The 15,612-nt window shown below is 38.0% G+C and overlaps 1 protein-coding gene across 1 annotated transcript in view; it reads left to right on the forward strand.

The window, feature by feature from the left end:
* The window catches only part of galnt1 (UDP-N-acetyl-alpha-D-galactosamine:polypeptide N-acetylgalactosaminyltransferase 1), a 61,403-nt gene that overhangs the window by 19,621 nt on the left and 26,170 nt on the right, over positions 1-15,612 (forward strand). The window contains exon 2 of the mRNA XM_044117421.1: positions 3,395-3,507. The gene's annotated coding sequence lies outside the window, so the exon portion shown is untranslated. The remainder of the gene's footprint in view (positions 1-3,394; positions 3,508-15,612) is intronic.

Raw genomic sequence — 15,612 nt, forward strand, 5'->3', positions numbered from 1 at the left:
CCGTGTTGCTATGCGAATAGACTTGACTCGATAAATCAATATCAGCCGGTTAGAGCTCGAAGAAACCCGAAATCGGCGTCGGTCAGGAGTTGCTTCTTGTTGCATCCCCACTTTAATCTTTACAAGAGTTTAAGACGGAAGTTACACGTGAATGAAATAGTAGTTAGTTGATGCTTTTTGTGTTGTTATTTTACCCCATCTCCAGATATATTTTTACCTCTGGGCAAATGTGTGAGACTGTATCATATGAGAATGTCAGTCTCATGTGATGCATTTTAATATGTGTCACATGAAAGTCAGTCAATCAGTCACATGAGCTAGCGGTGTCCAGAAACAGTTGGTGAGTAATATCTTGCCAGGTCAGATGGGATTTTGCTAAATGCTTTTATGTGGTTGAGTATTGTTTGCAAAACAGAAACTACCCTCTGGCTAGCTTATAAAAGTGTTGATTGGCTTGTAAAGGATTTTCTAAACTCCAAACTGCCTTGCTTGCATCTTTTAAAAACAAAAGTCTATTATGGAGTGTCCATTGAGACACAACCAGCTGCTTCATGTGTGTTTTCTATACACTCTATTCCTGGTATTCCTGTTTTTCTACTCGGGCTTCCCCTGGAAATCTGTCAGAAATGGTGAGCTATGACTACAGTTGCCTGTAATAGTGTTGTTGTCATCTTTTGTTGCCTTTCCTCCAATGCCTGTTTTGCAAGAATTTCAGTTGTGTGTGCGAGTGTGTAGTGCTACAGCCTCTGCATCACCTTCCTTTATTCCAGAACTGTAGGCAGGAGGTTGACTGAAAGAAAAGAGGAACCAGTTGGCCCAAGGTTGGCGCAGCGCTGTTTGTTGCTGCAAATACAAAAGATGTCATCTTTGGACTCCCTCTGCTACAACATAAGCTACAAACAGAGTCACATAACACGTACAGAGATCTTGGCTGGGAACCAAACTCTCACAAATTGCAAACAGTTCATTGCCCAGAGAATGTAAAGCTTTAATATATCTCCCCTGTGGCTTTTTCTGTGAAACAGTTTGGATAAAGCCTTGGACTCGACTGATTGCTCCGACGGTTTGCTCTGAGCTCCGCGAATTGGGAGAGATTAATTTGACTACTTGTTTGGGTTTAGTTCTACCCACGCTACCTTTCAGATGGTCCAGAACAAAGTCTTCTAACCGTGTTCAGAATCAGACAGGCTTTGTAGCTCCTCTACATTTACAAGGCAGTTGTGACTTTAAAGGCGCTAATAGTAAAGCATGCTTTAATTTTTGTGTTTTCTAGAATAAAGAAAGGAAAGATTTTCTTTTTCATTTGTCTGCCAGTGAACCCCTCCTTATTACTGCATTTGTTTTTCTGCCTCAGTCATTGGCCTCTTGGATTCATGACAAGAACTACGTGGACCCAGAGTGAATGAAAAGAGGGCTGAGAAGAAGAGGAGACTGTTATTAATAGGGACTGCTATGTAAAACCGAGATTGAAGCAGCAGTAGGAAGTGGTTAGACTCACCTTTTTGATTTACAAATGTACGTTCTTAGTGTATAGCTGAACAACTGTGGAGAAAAGAGAAGTGAGGATGTTAAATAAAAGTATAGTACTGAAAAATAAAGACCAAAAGAGGTCATTAGTGTTTAAATTAGATTTTTATTATGTACTGTATATATATATATATATATATATATATATATATATATATATATATATCTCATGATCTTATGGGACTATTGTTCATGAGCTTGTCCATTGTTTTGTCTGAGTCAACCAACTGAAGTGGAAAGCCAGCTCTTCAAACTATGTGTGTAATAGTATTTTGGATACTTGTTAGAAAAAGTTAAGGTGACAGAAACTTTTGCCATGTGACGATGAAGTTGGTATCTAATTAGAAGCTTCTCATTGGTGCTTTAGTATAGGAGTGAAGATACATAATATATTGCAACTGACTGCTTGGATGCAATGTGGGGTAATATTTCATGTATGATGCATCTCTGACTGGAAGTTTACGCCTTTGCTGCACTGCTGAATAGAAACTTAATTAAACACAGGTGGAAAGACGTCTTTTATTATTAAGAATGGATTTAATTTAAAGTTTCATTTCCTTAACGGTAGCTTAAGCAAAGAGCTATGGGACCGTATATGTTTCCTTGTGTCTGCTCTTCTTAGTCTTTGTGCCTGTGGTGACATTTCACACTCCTACAGCATGATAGTTAGAAATGAGGACAGGAAGAGGTTTACAGTGCAGGCAAAGCAAAGACACAGATGATTTGCTATTTGCGCTTCGGTGTTGGGTATGACTCTGGAGGTTTATTTTGTGTCTGTTTTGGGACTTTCAAGAGTATTTCTAGAAGCTTTTACTTGTTTTTCTGCCAATTTGCGGATGGATTACGTCTCATTGTGTTTTTGTGAAGGTTTCTGCAGAAAGTAGAGGCTTGAAAAGAAAGACGACTTTAGAAGCACGATTGAGAAAAAGACAAAGTTAGATAAGAAGCGATGAGTCACCCAGGATGAAAGAGACCGACACCTTCGGTGGTCAGAATCCATGAACGGATGCTAACCTGCACTGCAGCACATCCTTCTTACTGCCGCTATTGCAGGAGTGTGTAGGCTGGCAGAAAGAGATTTATGCTATGGCTGCTCTTGTAATACAAAGCTAATACACACTTACTGTACGCAGACAGGCAGTATGAAGTCCCAGTGGACCAGGATGAAGACTTGGCTTTAAAGTAGGCCACAGGCCAGAATTAAGGCTACAGAAATGCACATACACAGAAACCCATGCTGAATTATTCTCACTCTCATCTCATCTCGGATTTTACCAAAATAGCAGATTAATCCGGTGAAGTGAGCAGCTCTGGGAATTTATCACCAGCCTATCCATATTTCTCTCCACCACTGCCTCCTTTTGACATTCAATGTTAATTTTTCTTTTCCTTTTTGAAGCCGTCCAAATGTCTCCAGTTTGGTTTGACCTTTGGATGGTTGTAGAACGATTGAGGATGATGCATTTATGAGATGACACTGAGTTAAACTGGCAACCCTAACCCTAACTTTGCAAAGTCAGTATTTAGACATTTTTGAGTGGAACATGATGGCGCAAAGTCTGAAGTGCTGATATATGGAAACGTTAAGACTGATTTCACCATAGTGTGAATGAGTAAGTGTTTTTATAGGTTGTGCACAGTGAGAAACTCTGGCTTCTTTTTTTTAAGGTGAATAATGTGGTTTGGTGCATTGCATGTGTGGAACACTTTACACGCCTCTTGCCATGAACTGTTTGTCACTCTTTAAGAAATATTTCCTCTCGTATGGCTTAAAACATTTTTTTCTTCCCAGCATATCTGCTATTTTCTAACATCCTCAGTGAAACAAATGTTTATTTTCTGTCTGGCTCTCTTTTGTCTGTTTAAGGAGCATGTTTGAGTGACACGTAAAAGAGGAAGTGGGATCCCTGAGGCTCCGGCCCTCTCTGCCGGTGGAGCGCCCTGCACATCTGGCCAGAGGCCCTCGAGTCACTAGGACAGGTAGGAGTTTCACAACAACTGAACAATGGGATCAAACTCAAACTTCTCTACTGTGGTGTATACTTACAGGCATTTTAAGCAGAAATTTATGGTCATATGCTGTGACAGGCTAAAACTAATGATTAAAATTAAATGACTCAGAATTAGATAATGAGATAATTAGATAATCGTCTTAGTATTATAGAGGATATTTGCTCAGACATGTATATTAGGAAGGAAATTCCACAAATTTAATGAAATATTAGCTATTATTTTTATGTTTTGTTTATTTAGCATACAAAATAAAAGTCGCTGGAGTAAAAACTGTAAAAAAATATATCATAAAAGAAACATATATAAGATTTTCCATTTTATAAATGAGGTACTTTAAAGATCAGATGTAGCTAATGAGCATTTTGTCATTCTATTATTGCACCTCATAAATATTCATATTATTCTTAGGTATTTGCTGATGTAACAATTCTTTAAATAAAGGGAAAGCATTGTCAAAAATGTGCTTCCGTGTTACAAGGTTTCTGCAAGACCTTTAAGAGTCTCACATTTTAAACGGTAGGTCTTAAATTCAATCTGTGTTTTGCTCATTCATTGCTTCTCCTGTCTGTTTTTTTTTTTTTTGAGGAATGCCCCTCTGACACTCATTTGCTCTGTCATTTGTAGTTCTGGGAGAGGAGTTTAAGAGGTATTACACTGACAAAACTACAATCCCTTTATTGCAGGGAAGCAATAAACCCAGTTAAATTCATCTTTCCACACAAACCTGCAAAACATTTCTTCTCCTAAAACTCTCTTTGTGGATGTTTTGGAAAATTAAATCAAAACATTTTGGTTATTTTATTATCTTAACAGCTCTTTTGTCATGGAGGAGTATGCATTTAGCCATGGCTTGAAACTGGTTTTGGTATTTGGCTGTTACTGGTCATCAGCACATCAGAACTCAACTTAACATAGTAGGTGTTTAACATAGTTATATTTGGTGTAGAACTGTTTGACACAGTTGGAAAACAACTTCAATTTCACAATAACTTGGTAGTGGTAATATTGTTTTAAATGGTTATATTTTCATTCAACAGTTCTTTCTAGACAAAAAAAAAAATCACAAACAAAAACACTGCAAACTTTTTTTGAGTCATTTCTTTTTTGTTTCTTAAAGCTTTAATTAATCCTAATTAATTAAAGCCTTTACTCTCTTTTTGACATCTTTGCCTAACAGATAAGGGAACAAAGATTAAGTCAAATACTGTTGATCAGTAAGTTGGCTTCAGCAACACCACCAACGCTTTATGTAAATTATCCTGTTTTATTATGAAATGTGATTCCAAGTCCCGTTTTCTGCTGTTGTGAAACCGCTGCATGATTGATTTAACGCTGGGTGATCAGATTACTGTTATTACCTCTGTCTGGAGCATTCTGCTGATCAGCACTGCCTGTAGACTAACAATAGTTTAGTTTAATAAAACTGTCCTTAAGAAATCTGGAGAAAATCTCAAAACCCTTTTGGAAATATTTCTCAGGGCAGATAAAGCATTACTTGTTGTTTTTTCTATTTTCCTTACCCTGCAGTAACGACCAAAATGAAAACATCAGATAATAAAAATTTTACTCCTAACATCTGTGAACCGTTACAACCTTTGTTAGCATTAAGTATTACCCGGCTGCACGGTTTGAGCTTTTGATTGGATAATCCCGACAAGGGAAAGAAACTGTGACCATAAACATGTGAAGGTATCGATGGACGACTCTGTGTTGGAACTTGTTCCTGCATCAAGAGTTATGAGTAATGCTCTTAATTTGCCAACTCATAGCACTGATGTCATAGGACCGGGGTGTTTTGGACTTTCTGAACAAACTGTAGTTATGAGCTAACAGTATTATTAAAGCTGTCAGATGTGGTCCTCCCATCTTCCTGTTGTCAACAGTTAAAACAATTCTCTGCTCTGTAATTTACTTCTAATTTGGGTGAAACATTTGAACTACCCCTTTCCATGTGTTGATCTCTTAAAGTGCCTGTATTTCCTTTTGTTGCACCCAGCCCTAAAAACCTTATTCTGAGTCAGTGCTCCTAGCAATTTTACTAATGAGCTCCAAAATGCTTAAAGCAAACGCTAAGTATGCTATGCTTTCAGTTTTACTCCTGCTAACTACTAACTTAACCATTTGGATTCTTATGCATTTCCATTGATATTTCAAACAAATAATAAAATACTGTCATCAATTTTCAATGTTTCAGTTAATAAAACTAAGGTAAAGATAACCTGAGTAAACTTTTGTTGGAAAAGCTATCTGAAAAAAAACTGGCCCTATGTGAAAAAGTAAAAGTCTTGCTTCCTCTCAGAGTCGGGATCACTGCTGACCTGTTGCACTGTAAAAAGAAATCGCTTAAATAGAATCAAGCTTTTTAAGAACCGATGGGGGGGGGAAAAAAAAAGTCACTGACATTTGTTGGTCTACTAAGTGAACAAAGAATAAACCCTCACTGAAATTGACCACCTACCAAAATAATCTCATGCTAAAAGTCTAAAAAGAGTCCAGAAAAATATAAAGAACAGCTGGTCTCTCTTGGCTCAAAAAGAAAGATCATCCGTGGAAAAGGCCCATCCTACATTTCCCTAAACACCGCTTGATTATCTCTAAGACTTGAGGGGAAACATTCTGTGCACTCATGAGACTAAAGTGCATCTTCCTGTATAGTTTTTTCACAATATGTCTAATGTGAAAAGCCAGTGTGATGGTGTTAGTGTGATGGCTGGGCACACATTTGATCTTCAGAACTTAGAAAACTCGCCTCAGTTGATGGAGCCATAAATCTTGCTCAGAAAATCCCAAATGAGAATGCTTGGCTGTTGTTCTGTAACCTCGTATTACCTGTTATTTAGCCAGGAAGCCCCGTTGAGATTAATGGTATCATTTTCAGGGGAGACCTGGAAAGGTAGCATCCACACAAACAAAGTCTTAAATCCAACTGAGATGATGCGGTATGACCTTAACCGGCCAGTTATTCTAAAAATCCCTCCAACATAAAACGCAGCGGGGCAAAATTCCCACACATCAATGCCAGTTATCACACACGCTTTATTGGGATTGTTGCGGCCAATAGTGGCACACCCAGTTATTAGGTTAGGTGAGCGATTGCTTTTCAACACTGGACCAGGTTGGTTAGGATAGCTTTTTCCCTCTTGATAAATAAAATATGTTTCTTTCCTCATTTATTGAGGGAAGAAAATGTTGTTGTGCTTTAACTTTTAAAGCCTTGCCTGCTTGTTGTGAGTTGTTATAGTAATAGAGTGGAACGACAGTCAAACATGTAATGTCTGCCATGCAACTCTCCTGGGCAAAAACAGTGCAGGCTGTATGTGTTGGGGTTTGATCGGTATGTGAGAGCTTGTGCTAATAGTAGTTAAGAGACCCCTTCACAGTGGGTTGATGGTGTCAGATTTATCTTTTGTGTAAATTCACAACGGTAACAATAGAGAAATTAGATTGAAGTAAAAAAAAAAAATTAATAAATAAAAAATGAAGTTCTTAAAAGAGCAGCTGAAGCGGATTGCGTCAATCAGACCAGCAGGCGTGATAAAGTGGTTTGTGGGGCCTTTTGTCGACCGCAATTTATTTTTAATGAATTCAGTGTGTGTCTTTGAGTACGTCCGCGTTTTGTTTTTTTCTTCTTCTTCTTCTTCTTCTTCTTCTTCTTTCTGTTGGGGACACGCAGCGGTGCTCTCTGTAATCATTAAAAGAACACCAGCTGTGAAAGTAATGTGTATTGATTCTGGCCAAAAATGCCTCAGTGATTGGAGATTGAAGTGTGCAATTCCACTTTGCTCCAGAGCCAAGTTTTGCATCGGTAATCGATTTCAGCAGGGACTTTTGTGCTGTTGTTGGCTCTTCTGTCTAACTCCCTTGGTATTTTTCACTAAAATAAATGGTGCTTATTGACTGTTGAGCCGTTACCTTATTTTGGGACAAAAAATAACTTTTTTTGTTTTACACCGATGGAACTAATTATTCCAAATCCTACAGTCAATGCAGTGGGGGTTACCACCAGAGGTGCTGGGCTGGCTCTGCAAAAAACATGGAGAGCTCAGGAGAAAGTCCAAAATCTTTCCTTTCGCCAGCTGCATTGGCTGGATTTACTTTCTTCTTGCATTAAAGAATAAGAATAAAATGTTTGCACGGAGGGGCAAAAACACTTTCCTTGCACTTTTTGCCTTTGCATGCAAAACAGGAGCCACTACAACAAAGATTGAAACTATTTAACCCACAAATCTACAACTTCCCTCATCTGTATCTCGATTTATTTAACTTCTTTTGTTATTATTACTTTTAGAAACGTTGCAGAAGTACTGCAGGGCTCCCTAACCCTTAATACAGCTTTTAATGCATCCATGACTCTTCTCAAAATAAAGAGAATAAGACAACAAATTTTTTTTTATTATTTTTATTAAAATAAACATTTTCTGCCTTTGTCAAATATTGTATAAATGCAGAAAAGTACACCCTAAACCTTTTTGTGTCAGAGAGTAACCTATCAAAAATGCTTAGAAAAACAACATTGAATATTTCATCAAACAATTTTTTCAAAGGATAAATAACAGCTGCGCCTACAGAGCAGAGCCCTGCCTCTGGTATTGATTATTGATTAGGGTTTCCAGTAAACATGCGTGTCCCAACAGCATCACATTACCATAACACTCATTATCATGCTAATAAATCTGTCAGTAGTATTGACTCGGAACAGTTGGCTTTGGTTTTACACACCTGCCACGTCTTTAATGGTGGACGCAAAAATCAAGAGCCCAAAATCCAACTCGTGATTTATTGACTGACGATGGAAAAGCAGCAGAATAACACGCAGCAGTTAGCTGGTTATTTCTAAAAACGTTTCTGCTCTTTGCCCTGGTAGAGTTGAATTGGTGTGTTTTATTAGTGGCCATGTGTCAACATTTGTAGCTAAAAAATAATTTGGGAAAAGGTTCTCCTAAATTATACAAATGGGACCTGGAAATATTGGGTGAGAATATGAGATTAGCTTTTTTTTTTTTTTTTTTTTTTTTAAAAAGAATGAGCCATGTTCAGATTTGAAGTCAATAAAAACAGCCGCAAGCCGTTCACATAGCTAGAGGAAGAAGTAAAAGATGATATATTTTACTTTTTTACATTTTTTTGAAAGTTGTTGCTTGTTCAATGTTTTCCACGACACGTTTTCCATCGGATAAACTTTCTAATAATATGCTAGGGTACAGAGCTCTGTGAACAGCCAGCGTCTTTAGCAGTAACCCTGTTTTCAGCCTGCTCTCTTTATGGAGGGTTTCAGTGAGTGTCAAGTCATCAATCCTCCGACTGTGAAGACCAATAAAGTTCTGTATTAATTTAAAATCATTTTTTGCGTTGATCTTATCTTAAATTAGCATTTTCTGAAAAATGGAAGTTTACATTCCTACTAGATTTAAGCCAAAATTATTACAGTCAACCAAATTAAACCTCTGGAAAAAATATTGGCCTCTGTTTAGTAATTCTATCATTTTTTTATTTAAAGTGTTCTGAAGTAAATTACCTTTTGCGCGATATTCTCATAAACATAATTATTAGGAGCATAGCTGTACAGCCGTATCCCATCTCTCACTCTCCATCTTCCTCTTGTTTTTCTTTGTTCTCCGAAGCCTTTCTGTGTTCCTCAGTTCTTGGTTATGATCTGATATGAAATGACCTGAGACGGCTCACCATATGTCGGCCCTGTTTTCATCCACATGGAGTCACAGAGAAGGGGCTGGAGGCCACCTTGTTCCGTTTTGCATCCCTAATATTAGCCTGCGCCTTGTTCTGCTCCAGTTGAGGGACATTACCGCTGCTCAGATAATCAGCGCTCGGATCACTGTTGTCTTGGAAACTATTGAGCGTATCAAGCTGGTGTGACCCAAGGACGGCTCACAGACGGGAGCAGCCTGACTGCAGGTTCTTATTCGCTGAAGGTGCTTCAAACAGATGCACTTTTTTACGAATAGTCATCAATTTTTGAATGAGGTGATTAAAATTGACATGAATTAGGTTTGTAAGGTGCAACCTAAGCTTTAATCATAGCAAGTGAGTAAGCCAGCTGTATTTATCTTAGAAATTAGAAGCAGCAACATGTGAATTTTCGGGGTTCCTCTGCAGTCTGACAAAGTCTGAAATTTTGCATGTCTGGTTTAAAATTAAACTAGAAAATAAATGTTTATTTTCATTCCTAATCCTATTCTCAAAATGTCTCGGCTTCAGTTCACTCTTTTGCTTTCTCCTGCTTGTTCATATCCACCCTTATCCTTGTTTTCTCCCTTCCATATTTATGGCTTTTTTTTGTCTTTCCTTCTCCCTCAGTTTCTTCATTCTTTTATTATTTGTCCCTTCTTTACTTTTCATTCTGTCTGTTCCTTTCTTCTGTCTGTGCTTTGATCATTGTGTTCTACCTCTTTCCTTTTGCCCTTTTCTTCCAGTGTCCTTCTTTTTGCCCGTTCTTTAGTCTTTACTACTTTCCTTTACTTAATTTCTTTCATTTATTGACTTTGCCTTTTGTCCTTCTTATTCCTCTTTTTGTCCTTCCCATTCCTCGTTTATATCCTTCAGGTTTCTCCCCCTCTGTTCTTTCTTCTTTACTTGCTTGTATTCTTCCTTTATCACTCCTTTGTTCTCTTTCTTTCCTTCCTTGTCTCGTCCTTCTTTCTTTCCTTCGTAATGACGTACCGCTCTTCCTTCTTCCTGTCCTTCCTTTCTTTTCTCCTTGGTTTCATTTCTTCCATTCCTCCCTCATTCCTTTCTTCCTTACTTAAATTCTCGTAAAGAACTAAGGACTCTGGGATACTGAGTCTGTAAAAATAAATTCCTGCATTGAAGATTTGTGGGAACTTGAATTCTTGCTTCATAGAGCCTCCCACCCCCATTTCTTTAAATCATATAAACATAAAATCCTCAAAAGGGAGGCTCCTTAGATTCAGACATAAATTGTGATGCAAGAAAAGCGCCGATTCTTCTTGTTGAGTTTTTCCCAAGTGCCTGTGAGAAACCGCGATTGTGCAATCTCTAAAGGCGGATTAAGCCTTTAGAGAAGAGGAGGGGAAAATGAAAAGCGACATGGAGAAGGATGTGAAGGGGGAAATTGTTCTTGTAGGGAAGTAGTGATGGCAACCACTCTTGAAAGACAACATCACCAAGAGAGGAAAAGGGAAGTGGGGGGTTGATGGTGGCTGGGAAAGGTCCTACGAGATGCCCAGCCTGGAGATGGAGGAGAAGGACAGCGGGAACGTGATATGTTAACAAATCAGGGAGCATGTGGTGACGGAGGGATGGAGAGTTCTGTGTCTGTTTAATGACGGAGGGAGCAAGTCTGTTTTAAAGAACGACTTCAAAGAGACTGCCACTCAACATTAACTTAACCGAAACACACTTACACATGCAGTTCACACACACACTCATAGAAACAAGGCCTGAGGCTGCCGAGAGCACATAGGAGACCTGAGGTGTCCTCTGTCCTGCACGACTACAAATCAGGCCTGTGTAGAGTTATGCAGACGCTGCAGTGGGACATGTGTTGGTGTGTGACTCTATTCAATGTATATCTGCATCTTCTTTTTCTGCTCCTGGAGCACTTCCTTAGCATTCAACGTGATCAAATAACACTCAGAAAAACACATTTACAATGTAGTAAGTAAACCTTTACTTATGCACCACCTTTCTAGATAAAAATCCCAAAGTGCTTTAATAGAGAATTGAAAAAAAAATAAAAAATCACAAGGCCAAATTAAAAGCAGATTTCAAAAGATGTTTTAAGCTGAACTTTACAGAAAAAACTCTGAGCAAATTAATTCAGCTGTTGCTCTGTGGTGGATTGCCAGCTTTTAGCTTTGGTCTTCTGAGAGAAGTGCTGGACGTTTGGCAGAGCGTATACGCCGTGTCTAGCAGAAAAGGTGCAGAGAGTAAAGTTCAGCGGCGGTCAGACAAGGATAGGAGGGAGAAAGCACTGAGTTTCAGCCTTTCCATTGTCCTGGAATTTGAAGTTTTTTTTTTTTTTTAGAGGATAACAGTGAGCGAAGCAATTTGATACTCCTATATTTTTTATAAGGAATGAGGAATTTTCCAAGCAGCTGCTCTACAAGACGATTTCTGAACAGTTTCCCCAAAACATCTCTGAACACGTCTCTAGATACAGCCAGACTGTTAGTTTTCTGTGTTTTACGGATTGTCTGGGAGATGCTGCCAGATTGAAAAACTTTTCGTGTTTTTCTGTGGCTTACACAAAAATATTAAATTTAGAAAAGCTGCAAGGTCAGGAGCAATGTGGAGATCTGATAGCTTTCCCTTGGCAAGGCAATTTGTCATCGTTTTGAGCCAATACCACACAGTCTCTACATGCAGTTCCCAGAATAACACCTGTCTTCTGCGCAGTGTTTATTTCTAATGAAAGTTTCTGTCTCAGCTACAGTAAAATAGAAATATCAGTTGTAGTGAAATTAAAGCCTAAATGATTATACACTGTTAAACTGCCATTTACGACGCTTAGTGCTGTTAGCATCACTATGAAAGCAGACTCTGTACTTTTCACTTAAATTGGTGCAAAATCTGTCGACATGAAGCCAAGATTTGTAAATCTAACATGTTCTGTGACATAGAAACTCAGACTAATCTATTGTCTTCCTAAAAGCCGTTAAGAAGACGATTCTTTTGAATGATCACATTTTGGTTTGAGCAAATTTACTCAGTGGGAAAACATCCATGTTATTAGACGATTAAAATAAATGAACTTAAAAATACTTTAAGCCTATTAGAGTGTCTTAAAATAAAGATCTCTGGGGTGAAACAAAGCACAAATATGAGGAAAATCATGTCATGCTCAGTTTTAGGTATGGTGGAGATCTGTGATGCTGTGGGCCCATTTCTTTTTAATGAATGTAACACCAGGGATTATTAAAAACTACAAGGCAGTTAATAAAAATCTGGTGGACTTCAGCAGTAAGCTAAACATTTTAATTGAGATTTTGATCCAAAACATGATCAGATTAATAATAAATAAAAATCAATATTCAAGGATTGCTAAAAAAAGACTTTGTTGCTTAGCTATGGTATGTTTATGTAATAGGACTGTAACCAGTCAAGCCTATGCTCCTTAAGTGTTTATTGATATATTTTATGCTGTTTAATAAATGTTTCTGTTGGCTAGTTGATGTTTGTGCATTGAAAAAGCTACTTTCTCCTCTTTTAGAGGTTTTTCTGTTTATCTGTGTACCTAAACATGCCTGATTCTTAGTCTAAAGGTTGGTTGAAAGGTGGGTGTAAATCACCTGCTTATTACGATCTAATATTATATTGATTTGTTTGGATAACGATATGTATCACAATGCGATTTTGAATCACTTCAGAAATAGATTCCAAATCGGAATCAACTCACAAAAGGTTCCTACGGTCTTAAAGGCAAAAAAAATCATTTCAAGATAAAGAAGAGGCAATATGGATTGATATTTATCTTCAATGGAGCTTTAATCATTTAATCAATACGTGATATAAATTGATGTATTGTTTCTCTCTTGATAATGTTTGAGCTGTGTTTCACTGGTTGAAGGGAGAGATCTAATTAAAAACAGCAAATCCCTGAAGCAGACATCACAGTTGGTGAAAGTACTGCATTGTTATTTCACTGAAACTGTTTCGCTCAATGCCACAAGCTTGTGAGGAGGAACAAACTTGGACAAAGGAGCTAAATCTTTTCTGTAGTTTTCTGCTGCGCACACCTTTTTGTGTCACCAGAATCCCATCAGCCGGAATTTAGAAATGCCGCTCAGCAGTTTTCCTCACTCCCAAGCTGCCTAAGCAAAGCTTAACTAAGCTAAGCTAAGCTAGCTATGCACAAACACTTTTCTTTCCTCCCAGGGGCATGAGAGAAATTACTGTGGCCAAGTTAATTTTCTTCCCTCTGCTTGTGCGGCAGCAACCTGAGGGATCATTGAGGCAGAGAATCAGTCAGAAAGAGGCGAAGATGGTGCTGGTGGAGAGAGGGAAAGAGGAGCAGTGGAATTTTAATGTGGCCGTCTTGTCTTTTCACTGCCCACCAAAAGAAAGCAATTACTATCACAGCCACTCTGCCTGCGCTGTGTTTGCTTACCTGTGAGTTTGTGTGTGACTGCACTAAGCACGCAACACTTTTTGTATGTTGGCTGTATAAAGGGTAGATGCTCACAGTGTTGGGATTATAGAAACACTTTAGTTTCTGCTTCGCAACTTTTCTGAAAACGAAAGTTTCTAAGAAACCTTAAAAGCATCACTCTGTAATGCAGCCGTCAGTGTTCACTTTGCCTACAGGGATGTTAACCTTTAAAACAGAAAAAGGTCTAATTTTTCTGCTCTGGACTGATGGACAAAATGATTTGTTTTGTACAGTGGTCAGTATAATGCTCTGTAAGGACGTAGCATTTGAAGTAAGACCCATAAACATGGCTGACAGAAAGGCAGATAGAGAAAGACAGATAGAAATATTGAGGTAAAACTAAGGTGCAGTATTATGGGAACAATAAATGTTTCATGGATTTCCTTTTTAAAAATCTAAAAGGCAAATTATATTGCAAAGTTTAGTTAGAGTGTAATGATACAATTTTTTCGTATCATGATTTTGTGCCATTATTAATATTGTCATGTTTCTATTTTGTAAAAAAAAAAAAAAAAAAAAAAGAATATTCAAAGAGAGAGAGACACCAAGCAAAACAAAACTGAACTGAGGATCTGAAATTTTTTTTTTTTTAAATGTGATGAAATTTGAAAATAGTATGTGAAAGAGACACAGAGCCTCCAGAATTGAGAATTGGGCAATTTACTATATTTTCACATTTAGAAATCATCACAAAATCTCCAGCAGCTCTGCTGATCCACTAAACTGTCATCTATATAACTGTCTAATCTGCTCTAGTGGATCACTTATGGTAAATCTGGCATTAATATTACTTTTAGCTGTACTTTTAAGCAGTGATTGACAACATTTCTTCTTAAATTCTTCAGAGGCCATTTTAATAAGTGAGGTCACAAGTACAGTGACCTCACTTACAGTGTGCAGATTGAACACAGCCTTCACTGTGGCATTTGAATGACCAGAAAAGGTGTTGTGTCGTATTTTCTGGACTATAAGTCACAGAAACATCTGACATTCTCATTTCCATGCATGTAGCAAAAACAAGTCTAAAGAATCTGCATTGATTAGTTATAAAGTCTGGAGTATGACACCCGGTGGCCGAACTTTGTTTTCACTGCCTTGTTCTTTCTTTGACAGCAAAATGGCTGAGAAGTTGCGTTTCATGGACGGTCAGAAAACCCGAGTTTCTGATAGAGTGTACTGTCAGGAATGCGTTCTTTTTGGAGCCAATGAGGTTTTCAGAATAAATTGGGAATAAATAGATTACAGCCAGCTCTGAACTTTGAACCAAAACACATTTGCCATCCAGGAAGTAGAAAAAGGTTATTTTATTCACATTAAAATCTAAAAGGATGCTGATCAACAATTCAAGCTTGTATTTAAGTTAACTTTCTAAGAATTCAAGGTTTTTTTTGCGTGTGTAAATAGACTGTATATGTCTTAAAAATCACTCCTCATCAGTACACAATCACGTACGTACGCCTTAGGATTTATATTTACCTTCCAGTAATCAAAGCACTCTGTAATATTCCCAGCAACCTCGCTATAAGAAACGCCGATCCTCCCCACCGTGCCCTGACTGCGAGCTCAGAGAGAAATACGACTCACAGTAAACATTATAGTACTGTAATAATCAGAGCTGCGCTCAGTGCAGAGTGTTAGAAGATTAGTAATGACTATTTAAACCCGAAGTGCCGGCTGATATGTAAACGTTCTCACAGTTGTGTAGAAGTCAGCCCAGGTCTGCACGCCCTATTTGGCTTGCCATGTTTTTTATGTCTATCTTTTATAGAATTGGTTGTTGGGATTGTTTTTTTATTTGGCCGTTGCTGACTTTTTATTGTTGGATTTATGAAGGCGTGCACCATAAGTCCACCTCCATACTTTGGATTCTCAACAATTCTCTGCAGAGGAAGTGAGATTTATGCAGATGGATACATTCCTGCTTCCGTTTCTGCTCCACCGCT

Source organism: Gambusia affinis, linkage group LG05 (assembly GCF_019740435.1).
Source record: "Gambusia affinis linkage group LG05, SWU_Gaff_1.0, whole genome shotgun sequence".
NCBI lineage: Eukaryota > Metazoa > Chordata > Actinopteri > Cyprinodontiformes > Poeciliidae > Gambusia > Gambusia affinis.